General features: G+C 45.1%; 1 long non-coding RNA gene across 1 annotated transcript; it reads left to right on the top strand.

The window, feature by feature from the left end:
• The first annotated feature begins 4,344 nt into the window (after positions 1-4,344).
• LOC115334345 lies at positions 4,345-8,970 on the top strand. Its single transcript, XR_003921095.1, has 3 exons — positions 4,345-4,554; positions 5,029-5,356; positions 5,505-8,970. It is a non-coding gene; the product is annotated as an uncharacterized LOC115334345 (long non-coding RNA).
• The last annotated feature ends 507 nt before the right edge of the window (positions 8,971-9,477 follow it).

The raw sequence follows: 9,477 nt of genomic DNA, 5'->3' as shown, positions 1-9,477 counted from the left end.
AGCAAATCACTGCAGTGCTCTGCAGTGCAGAACTGGTGCCATTTTTCTGTGCAAATTAGATTTTCATGGACCTAGCTGGTACCTGAGCTCAAAGAGATCCCTTGGCTAACTCTTATATGCAGTATTGCTGGGGAAAAAAGGGAGTCTGGCTTTGTCCTAACATTTTAAAAATATAGAGATCATGTTCCGTTAGGAGTTCCTACCCAAAAAAGGGGAAAAAAATTAGATCAAGGGAGGTTTATGTGAAATCTGTGTCTGCCCCTAACCCGAAAACTGAGTAATGTCATTCTCAGAGTGCTACTTTGAAGGAATTTGACTTGAATGCAATTTAATGCAAAACTGGTTATCTGCATTGTTGGATACAGCCTTGGCTTCCTTGGATTTAACAAGACCTTAATGTGAATGTCCGAGGCCTGACCCATCTGAAGGGTAGTTTAAGAGAAAGTGCAATTGCACTATAAATAATTCACTCCGGTGCCTTGGCTACCATTCACTGTAGCCCTTTTAATACCCCATAAACTCAAATGTACCATGCTATTTCTCTCCGTTTCAAACTGCTCTCCCAGGGACAGCAAATGGAATAGCACCATCAGACCATATGCTGTGGAGACCAGAGAGCGGATGAAATTGCAGCGGTACCGACACGTGCTTGATTTTTCTGGTTGTAAAGTTCACGTGATGAAATACAGCTCCTTCCTTTGTCTCTATGTAATATGCATTGAGAAAGTTTTAATGTCACAATTCCGACGTGGGGTGCAATGTCATCTGGACCGAACGAGGGGAGTTTTCCCCGAGTGTTTTGGTGAGCAAAGACCATGTTGGTGCTTGTCCTTCCTCAGCAGCTGCTTGAAAGGGGCAGAAAGGGAGCCAGTCCCGCGTGATGGGCAGCTGTCCTTGGCTGAATAACTTACGCATGATTATTTCTGGAGAGCTGGTCTCGCAGATCTGGCAGAAGTTTGTGGGAATGGTGAGTGCTGAGTGATTCAGACAGAAGATGCAGCCTTGTTTAACGTACTGCCAGTGTCCTCACCTGTCCCAAATGGCCCTGTTAGGTGACAAAATTCTGGGGATCTTAGTTAAACCCAGCTCAGCACGTGTCAGGGAAAGAGAAGTGAGAGCTCAAGCTCTGAGCTGGTGCTTGAATAAGCATCCTTTGCCCATCTACATTTGGATTTGGTTAAAAAACGAAGTGGGATTCTCTACAGCCCCTCTCTGCAGACCCCCAAAGTTCTCCCTGTGACCTGGTCTCTCCTCGCTTCTCCTTTCCCTCCCTCCCTCCACATGGGTTAGTGAATGTATTTTGGGCTTACAACAGTGTGAGAGGGCTATCTGGCTCATGGGCACCTTGAATTTACTGATAAGGAATCCCAAATGAGTTTTTCCCAAGTTATGAAATTCACAGCACCTCTAAGGCTTTTGTCCCAGCTGGCAGGAGACCTGGAATCCCCACTCTGCCTTGTACAAGCCTCCATTAAGCAGTGCAAAATCGGTCCATTTATAATTCATTTTAGGGTCTAAATCTCAGGATGATGTTGAAATGAGTAGAGCTTCCTGGAAGGCAGCCAGGATTTGTCCTGCCCTTTTCTTGTTCCTCCGGAAGAAATGTATTTTCAGCACAAAAACTCAATTAGGACAGCAAAAGTAAGCTAGAGCCGGGGGGAAGGAATGCTGCTCCTGGGCCATGACCTCTTTTCGAGAGCTTTGCAGACAAGAGGTTGGGCTTGGGTTCTGACGTAGAGTGGATGTCTTGAAGGATGAATTTGTTACCAAGTCCCAACTCCTTTCTAGTCTGGCCTGGCATTCCTACTCCAGTTGGGCAGTGGCCTCCCTTCTCTTAGTGTTTAATTAGTTCTTGTTTTCCCAGTTTCTCAAGTTATTAATTATTGCTAAAATGAAGTGTGAGAGCACAGCTCCACGCATGTTGTCTGATGGCAAATTCCAGGTTAAGCTGAAGAGTGATTTCCCATCTCAAGGAGTTTCCAAATACACCAGCGACTCAGTTTCTTGGGTTTGGGATAATTTCAGTTTAAAGTTTCCCACTGCAGACTGCTTTCCTCGGCTGATTTTCTAACCAGCCTGCAGGATCTGCCCCCCAAAACCCTGAAAATCACATATTGCACCCCTGAGTCGCCTCCTCCATTGCAGCACTTGCATTTAGTGCGATTGTCTCTGGAGTCATTAATTTGCCTTGGTTATTACTGAATAAACCCCTCTTCTCTTCACCACCAGCTCCTTCCCCTTCTTCATTCTGCCAATAAAGGTAATCCAACATTTGTAACGTAATTGCAACTTCTGTGACCTGTGATGTGAAAAAGGCGAGATGGCAGCACTATTGAATGAAACTGAGAGGATGAATTGGGCACCTAGAAGGGAAAAATGCATCTGTTTACAGACGGCCAGGTAATCAGAAAGGATGGTAACAAAAAAGTTGGGATTTTAATAGTCTTGCAGCGGGGGGGGGGGAGAACGGAAAAGTAAGTCTCTGGGCTCCGCTTGAGGGCTGCGCTGCAGGTTCAGGCTCGGTTCCCCCGCTGAGCTGGTCCCTGGCAGCCCTCTGGCCGGTGGTGTGTCCAAGGCCACCGTGGACGCGACCGTCACCTCCGAGCGGTTGACTCCGTTGGTGCCTACGCCACGTTACCCAATTTTGGAGACTGGGGCTTTTTAAAGGAAAGCAAATCCTGGGATGGCTGGCATCCCTATAAGGGACATCTGAATTTTGCAAAACACTCTGTCCTTCTTATGACAACGGTATCACTTTTTATCACTTTGCTTGCTTTCCTGTAGCTTTCCTTTAAGCTTTGGGGTCAAACAGGCCCGAAACATCCCCTGACCCAGCGCGCTTTCCTCCACTTCTGTGTCAGAAGCCGTGAATGTCACATCTTTTTGTTGCAAAGCGATAAATCACTGCTGCCTTCAGACCGTGGGGATGGTGGAAGGCACGATTAATATCCTGTCATTGCTGGCTGGCAGCAGGTTTTTGGCATGTTGAAGGAAACGAGCTTTGTAATGGCTTAATGCCCCCTTGCTCATAAGCTTAACATTAACCACATGCTTAATAAATTTGTTTTCTCGAAGGGGGGCCTGGAGCGAGTGACTGAGAGCTGGACTTTTCTAGGCTCTGTGCCTTCACCAACTCATTCTGTAATGCTGTGGAAAGTCATTTAAATGTCTCCAGTATGTAAGTTTACCCAACTGTAAAATTGGGTATAATAAGGCTTGCTTACTTTACAGCTAAGGTTTAATTCAGTAATGTTTGTTGTGTGGTGTCAGACCTCGTCTAGCAAGTATAATAGGAAAGGTGTTATAAATGGGCAGCAGGGAGGACTGTCCATTAGCAAAGTCATTGTTATAAGGAAAATCTCACTGGAATGGAATACAGAAATCAAACAGCAGCTGACAGAATCAGATAATTATCTTTCCTGTAAAATGTAACCTTCCAGGTAATGAGATGAAGGTGTTAGGAAGGGAGTGAGTGTAACAGAAGGACAAGTGTCGCTAACTGCCTGGAATAAGCTTTGCAGAGTCTGCTTGGGTGGCAAGCCTTGCATGCCAAGTACAACAGCCCCGTCCCACCGCCCGTCGCTGTGTGCAGAGCACCTGCCTGGCCATTTGCTCTCTGTGTTTATTCAGGCCAACGTGGCGGGGAGATCTTGCAGGGTAAAACAGAAACCGAGCGGCGGGTTGGGAAACCCCGCTGCTGTGCACTCACCTAGCCCACAAAAAATGGCAATAAGAGCAATACGCTTATTTTAGTTTAGTTGCCCTCAGGCAGCTTTGTTATGCTGAACAGCCCCGTTGAGCAGAGCATGTATTTTGTTTTAAGCGCACACATTTATCACCTTCATGGGTGATTTATAATATGAAGCACATACAAAGAATACGGGACGTGGTTTGTCCTGCCATAAAGCTTTTTGTTTCTGTTTCTTTTTTGACTGCTTGTACGCTGTGGTGCAAGTCACTGGGGTATTTGTGGGCCATGGTGTTTCGCTGAAGGTTGTTGATTTTTATTAAACTCCTCTGTATTATGTTAAAGGCTGGAGGACAGCCAAGCTGGCCCCATCTTGGTCGGCACATGGAAAAAGTCATTGCCCCAAAGTGCTGAGAGTCCAAAAAGCAGTAGCAAGGGGGTGATGAGAGATACATTGCTCCAAATATAGGTGAGAACTAGGAGAGAAACACTAGGTGTGGACAGCGTGCACTGGGTGAAATTTGGTTGTGCCGTTCCCAAACAGAATAACCTTATACTCTTATTGCTGGTTTCCAGCATGGATAAGCAAATGCATTGGGAGAGGCTGGGGTAGCTAGTGACCACCCATCCTTGTTCTTCTGCATTGCTAAGGTGGAATCCTTAATCTAACTGATGAGGAAGGCAATACAAAAATCCCAATTTTGATTGCCCCTGGGATGGCATGGAGCAAATGCTGCACAAGCCACAGTGTCCCCCCATAACTGCTGCCTGCAGAAGGAACAGCTTTCTCAAAGCGTTTTAACCAAAGACGTCCCATCTCAAATTTGGCCAACAATTACTTTGTGATGTGGAAACCCTGAGGCCAGGTAGGTCTTTCTTATCCCTGAACACTTCTGGGGCTTTCCTGCCCTAAGTATTTTATTTGTTTGCCTGGTTTCCCAAACAAAAATGCCTTGGTCCTACTGAATATTTTATATTTGTTTGTGAACGATGTGGTATTTGAATCACTTGGTGTGAGTCATAGTAACGTCCAGAAACTGTAGCTGTTTAAATCACAAGGATCAGGTCAATCAGGCGGTCTGGAGGACGCACTCCCAGAGGAAACCATCCTTCTGGTTCTGCTTATCCAAGGAATTCAGTGGCTGCTTGTGCTTACTGTATATTATAGTCCTCCTTTTAAGCGTTAAATTTCATGCTTCCACTATATAGCTCTTGTTTTCAGTGTTAGGAAAATGTGGCCCACTTCTCAAAAATGAAGGGCTTCCAAGGGTTTCAATTAAATCTGACTTTTTAAAGAGCCTTCTCTGCTAAGGGTCACATCCTACGCTTTGCTTCCTCAGCCTTCATCAGTGGAGAGTTTTTCCGGGAAAGAACTGCAACGCTGATTGTGAAGGTTCTTACTTTACCCTTAAAAATGCCTCCTCCGTATATTAATCTTCCCGTTGCACGCTGATATAAGCCGGTGACTGACTGCCCGGGATGGAGGGGGAAGTCCCCCCAGTGCCCGGTTTTGCGCAGTGCTGTGATGGGGATGTTGCAGAGTCTTCTGAAAGCTGCCGGCGGGGGACATACTGCGGGGCTGGGCTTGGACAAGCTCAACAGCTCCTGTGTAAATGACCTTGAGCCAAACCTCCCTCTCACGCACACAGCCGGGTAGGAAAAAAGATGGTAAATGGATAAGAAAATGACAGACTAAATAAGCAGACCAAAATAACAAGTTTAAATTCAGCCAGGGCTCCGATTTCAATCTGTGAGCACAATGCATTTCATCGAATAAAGGGCAAGGTAAAGAACAGGTCTCTTTTCTTTTCGCAAGTGTAGCACGCTGGATGTGGAAATTAGCCAGCAGCCCCTCCGAGCGTGAGAGTAGGGCTGGGTGAGCAGAGATGCTCCCTTTGGTAAAGCAGAGCAAGACCTCTTAGCTGGACCGTGGCCACAGACACCAGCTCCCGGGGCTCATGAAACCCGCTCTGTGCCAGCTGCCCCATGGGGATGCTGGTGCTGGGACGGTGAACGAGGAGCTCCAGCCATGCCCACAGGCAGGGAGCAAGCGGGGATGCCCAGCTGTGCCAGCAGCGTGGTGCCCGGCCAATGCAATTCCCAAGAGATGGCTTAAAATCAAAGATAATTCAGAGGTTACGGACCTTGGGAATGGGCTGAATAATATTACTGCCAAAGGGAGCAGCCACAGAACTCTGACCAACGCTTCCTTACGCCGTTTCTCCCAATGCATTACTTCCACTATGGCAATCCACTTAAAGGTGCTGCTGCTTCCCATCGTTTCTCCATCCTTATTTATTTTGAACATTGCTTAATGTTTATCTTACTGTCCCACTGCCCTTCCGCTTTTACTCTTCCTCCTCATACAGTCTCTGAATTTTGTTTGTCCTTGGCAAGCCGTGTTTGAAAGCCCACGCGTGCATCCCGGTCCGTCCGTGCTGCTCATCACGTTCCTCCGGAGCACCGCGGAGCCTTCGGCCGGACTTGCCGCCAGCCCGGCTCTTTCCTCCTCCTGGCCCGGCGGGGACCAGCAATGCCCGTGAACAGGTTGTCAGAGGTGAAACCCAAACTTTTATGCAATCTCTGTAAGTGTTAATGAACCTCGTAAAGCAAATGCTCACCGAAGTATATCGAGTCCCAGCTGTTCTCCCCAGGGATGATAACCTGGCAGAAATTGCACGCTATTTGCTGAAAGATTCTTCAGTTTCTGGAGCTGGCACAGATATAGAGGAGATGGCTGCAAAGGGAGATGCTTGCAAAGGGACTGCTACCCCTGGAGAACTAGGATCCTTCCAACATGGTGGTGTTTCCTTTTAAAAATTGTTTTCTTTTTTTTTTTCTTTTTTCTTTTTTTCTTTTAAACCCCCATGCCTGGTCACTGCCCCTAATCCCCCTGTAGTATTCTTTTTGATTTTCAGAAAGGGAACACAGTTTTATCCAGGGCACCCACCGGAGACGTGTATTCCCCATAGTCAGATTTGTGAACTGGTTTGTGAGTCTTTCCTAGGGCAGAATCAGGTTTCCAGTAGTGAATCTCAAGTGCGCTTCTGGAGAAATTCAGAATTTTTTTCTCTCCCTTGATTTACTAGTGCTGACATAAACACCATAGCTGATATTTTGGAAGTGATCATAGAGAGCACTCGCAGCTGAGCTGAGCTGAAGGGCAAGGATAATATCTATTGCAGCAGAAGATGCATTCACCGGCTACCAGGTGCAGATGGCAAGCCCTAGGGCAACAGCAAAACCAAAGATAGAGGAACGGGGTGAAATGAAAAGGAAAAAAAACTCTCTCTTTTGTAGTTGATTACTGAAATGCTAAGGCTAAGCAACTTCTCTGAGTTAGTTATTAATAATCTACAAATGACATTAAGTTTGCATTGCTAGCCTGACTGCTTGTCTTGGTGAGTATCTGTTGTGTAAGCTAAGAAGGACGTCTTTATTCGGGATTGTGCTATAGGAAAGAGGTAGGGTTGTGCTCTTACAAGCCACCCACTAGTTTCACCCTTCAAACAAATAATTTTCATGATTCACTGTAATACTTAAGACAATAGGAAGCCCTTTAGTTCTCAGAGGAAAAAAATGTTACAGCTTTATATAACAATTTTTTGGTATTACAAAAGATCTACTGTCATCAGTTACTTATTCATAGTTATGAATTGCTGCTGTTGTCATTTTTACATTGCACATTGCTATAAAAAGAGAAGATACAGCATTTCTTTCAGTTTTTGTTTTGTTTTAGTAAATTGCGAATTGTGATTTAAGTTTCTGCATTCAGGTTTATTTCTGTCTCCCAGTGGGATAATATAATCAACAATACCTACTATTGCTTTCATTTTTAAGAGAGGATGGATGAACCAGCTCTCCTGTATGTCCTGTATGAAGTTAAATTAAATACATATTTTGATCGTTCCTTTTTTCTTTAGTAGCAAATGGATATTATTTAGTACCAGAGCTGAAGATGAAAAATCGCAAAGGTGAGTAACTGTTCAAATTCCCAGACAATAAATTAATGAATACCCTTTAAATGAGGTGAATTCTAATCTTTCTCCTGCGTATCGAGTGCCCCTGGACTATTTGTGAGACAGAAAAGGGCACCTAGCTCCTTCGTCTTATGAAATCTTATGTAATAACTGGCGGGGGATCACTGAATGGGCTTTAACACATCTTGTATGCGTTTGATAGCCCATATGTTTAAAATTTGCTCATGTAGCCATATGCTGAAAACTTCCCCAAATGCTACTTTTTCTTATTTTGGGGCTGTTTTGAAGTTCTAAGAAAATGACAGTCTAATGGTGTGACCCCAGCTACTCCAGACTGTGCCAAACATATTGTAGCCAGTTACTCCGTGGTGACCCTAAACACATGGAAAGCGTAGGAGTGAACATTAATAGCAGAGAGATGCTTGGCAAGTGACTGCAGGGAGGAAAATGAAGAAAAGTGTTTGGGAGATGCTGTGACTATTATCTCTTAAGTGAATCAAGGCTTCCTGCTTCTTTTCCTGTTATTATCCTTGTTTCTGCATGTTTTCTGAGCCACTCCCTTTGCTGGGTATTCAGAGGGGCTAGGCTTAGCCTAGCGAGTCTGGTTTTGCCTGCCCGCCTCTGTAGTGAGTGGAGACAGAGAGGTTCCTGAAGTGGGTGATTCGTGCTGGCCATTCAGTGAGTATGGAGGTTGGCTGAAAAGACTGGGTTATGGGGCTAATGCTGGCCTGAATGACTACCTGCCTTAATCGTCTTGCCCTTCGGTTTGCTCGGATGTTTGGTTGTATCAATGGCCTTGCAAGAAAGCAAGGTGCGAGAGTAGCCTGCAAACATCGTCGTGTTTTCTTTCCACTACTATTTCAAGGATGTGAGGAGTGGTAGTAGTGCAATTTGGTATGAAACAGTGAGCCCACACCAAGGTTTTTTTGGTCCTTTTATGGTAACAGCTCCATATCAAACCATGACTATGTAAAAAAGCCTTACGTAGCTGATGCAGTGTAGCTCCAACTCCCAGTACCACCAGCTCCTGGCAATGGGCATTGCTCAACACCTTAAAATAGTTGCTTGGGCAGTCCCTGCCATGCCCAAAGCTGTTGTGACCTCAAGGTCTTCTTGCTTGCATGTTGGCTCATCTGCTTCCCACCCAGGCGGTTTATCAGTGAAGAGATGCATCGCTGTTTCTGCAGGCAGCTAACTTCTCATCAATCACTGCTCAGCACCAGAAGAAGTAGAGTGGAGCCGAGGCCTCTTGGCTTCCCTTTGGTTTCTGCGTTAGTGGAATAGAGAAAGTGTTCCCATAGCCATAGCGGAACCGTGTGTCAGCTGTATGAGTTCAGATTAACTTGGTTCATTTTTTTCAAACTTTTTTAACAAATCCTCATACAAATTTGCTCTCAACTCAAAAAGCAAAAAGTGGTGGTTTTTTTTTTTTTTCAGTATGTAGTTACTTTTCTCCAGTGAAATTAGGTCCTTTTTACTTTAAAATCGTAAATTTTGAGGAGTTTAATGATTAAATGAAGGAAAAGGAAAAGTTGTGTTTAGATTTGAGTCCCTAAAGCATGCACATATTTTGTTTTGGCCTATTCTGAAGTTAGAATGGTCCCTTTTAGGAGGATGCATAGTTTTCATTTTCATCATGACCAAACCACTCAACCCTTCTCAGAGCAGGCTGGGGCCTGACTCTGCACCACCAGAGCAGACCTGGGACCAGCTCTGCAGTTTTTTACTTTCCCACAGAGAAGTTAGTGGATGTATTTTTCATTCTCTATCACTAACATGCTTGGAACAACCTAAAAACTTCACATGCTG

Source organism: Aquila chrysaetos, chromosome 22, assembly GCF_900496995.4.
Source record: "Aquila chrysaetos chrysaetos chromosome 22, bAquChr1.4, whole genome shotgun sequence".
Taxonomy (NCBI): domain Eukaryota; kingdom Metazoa; phylum Chordata; class Aves; order Accipitriformes; family Accipitridae; genus Aquila; species Aquila chrysaetos.
Note: the sequence above shows the minus strand (reverse complement) of the source record. Positions and strands in the feature narration are given on the sequence as shown.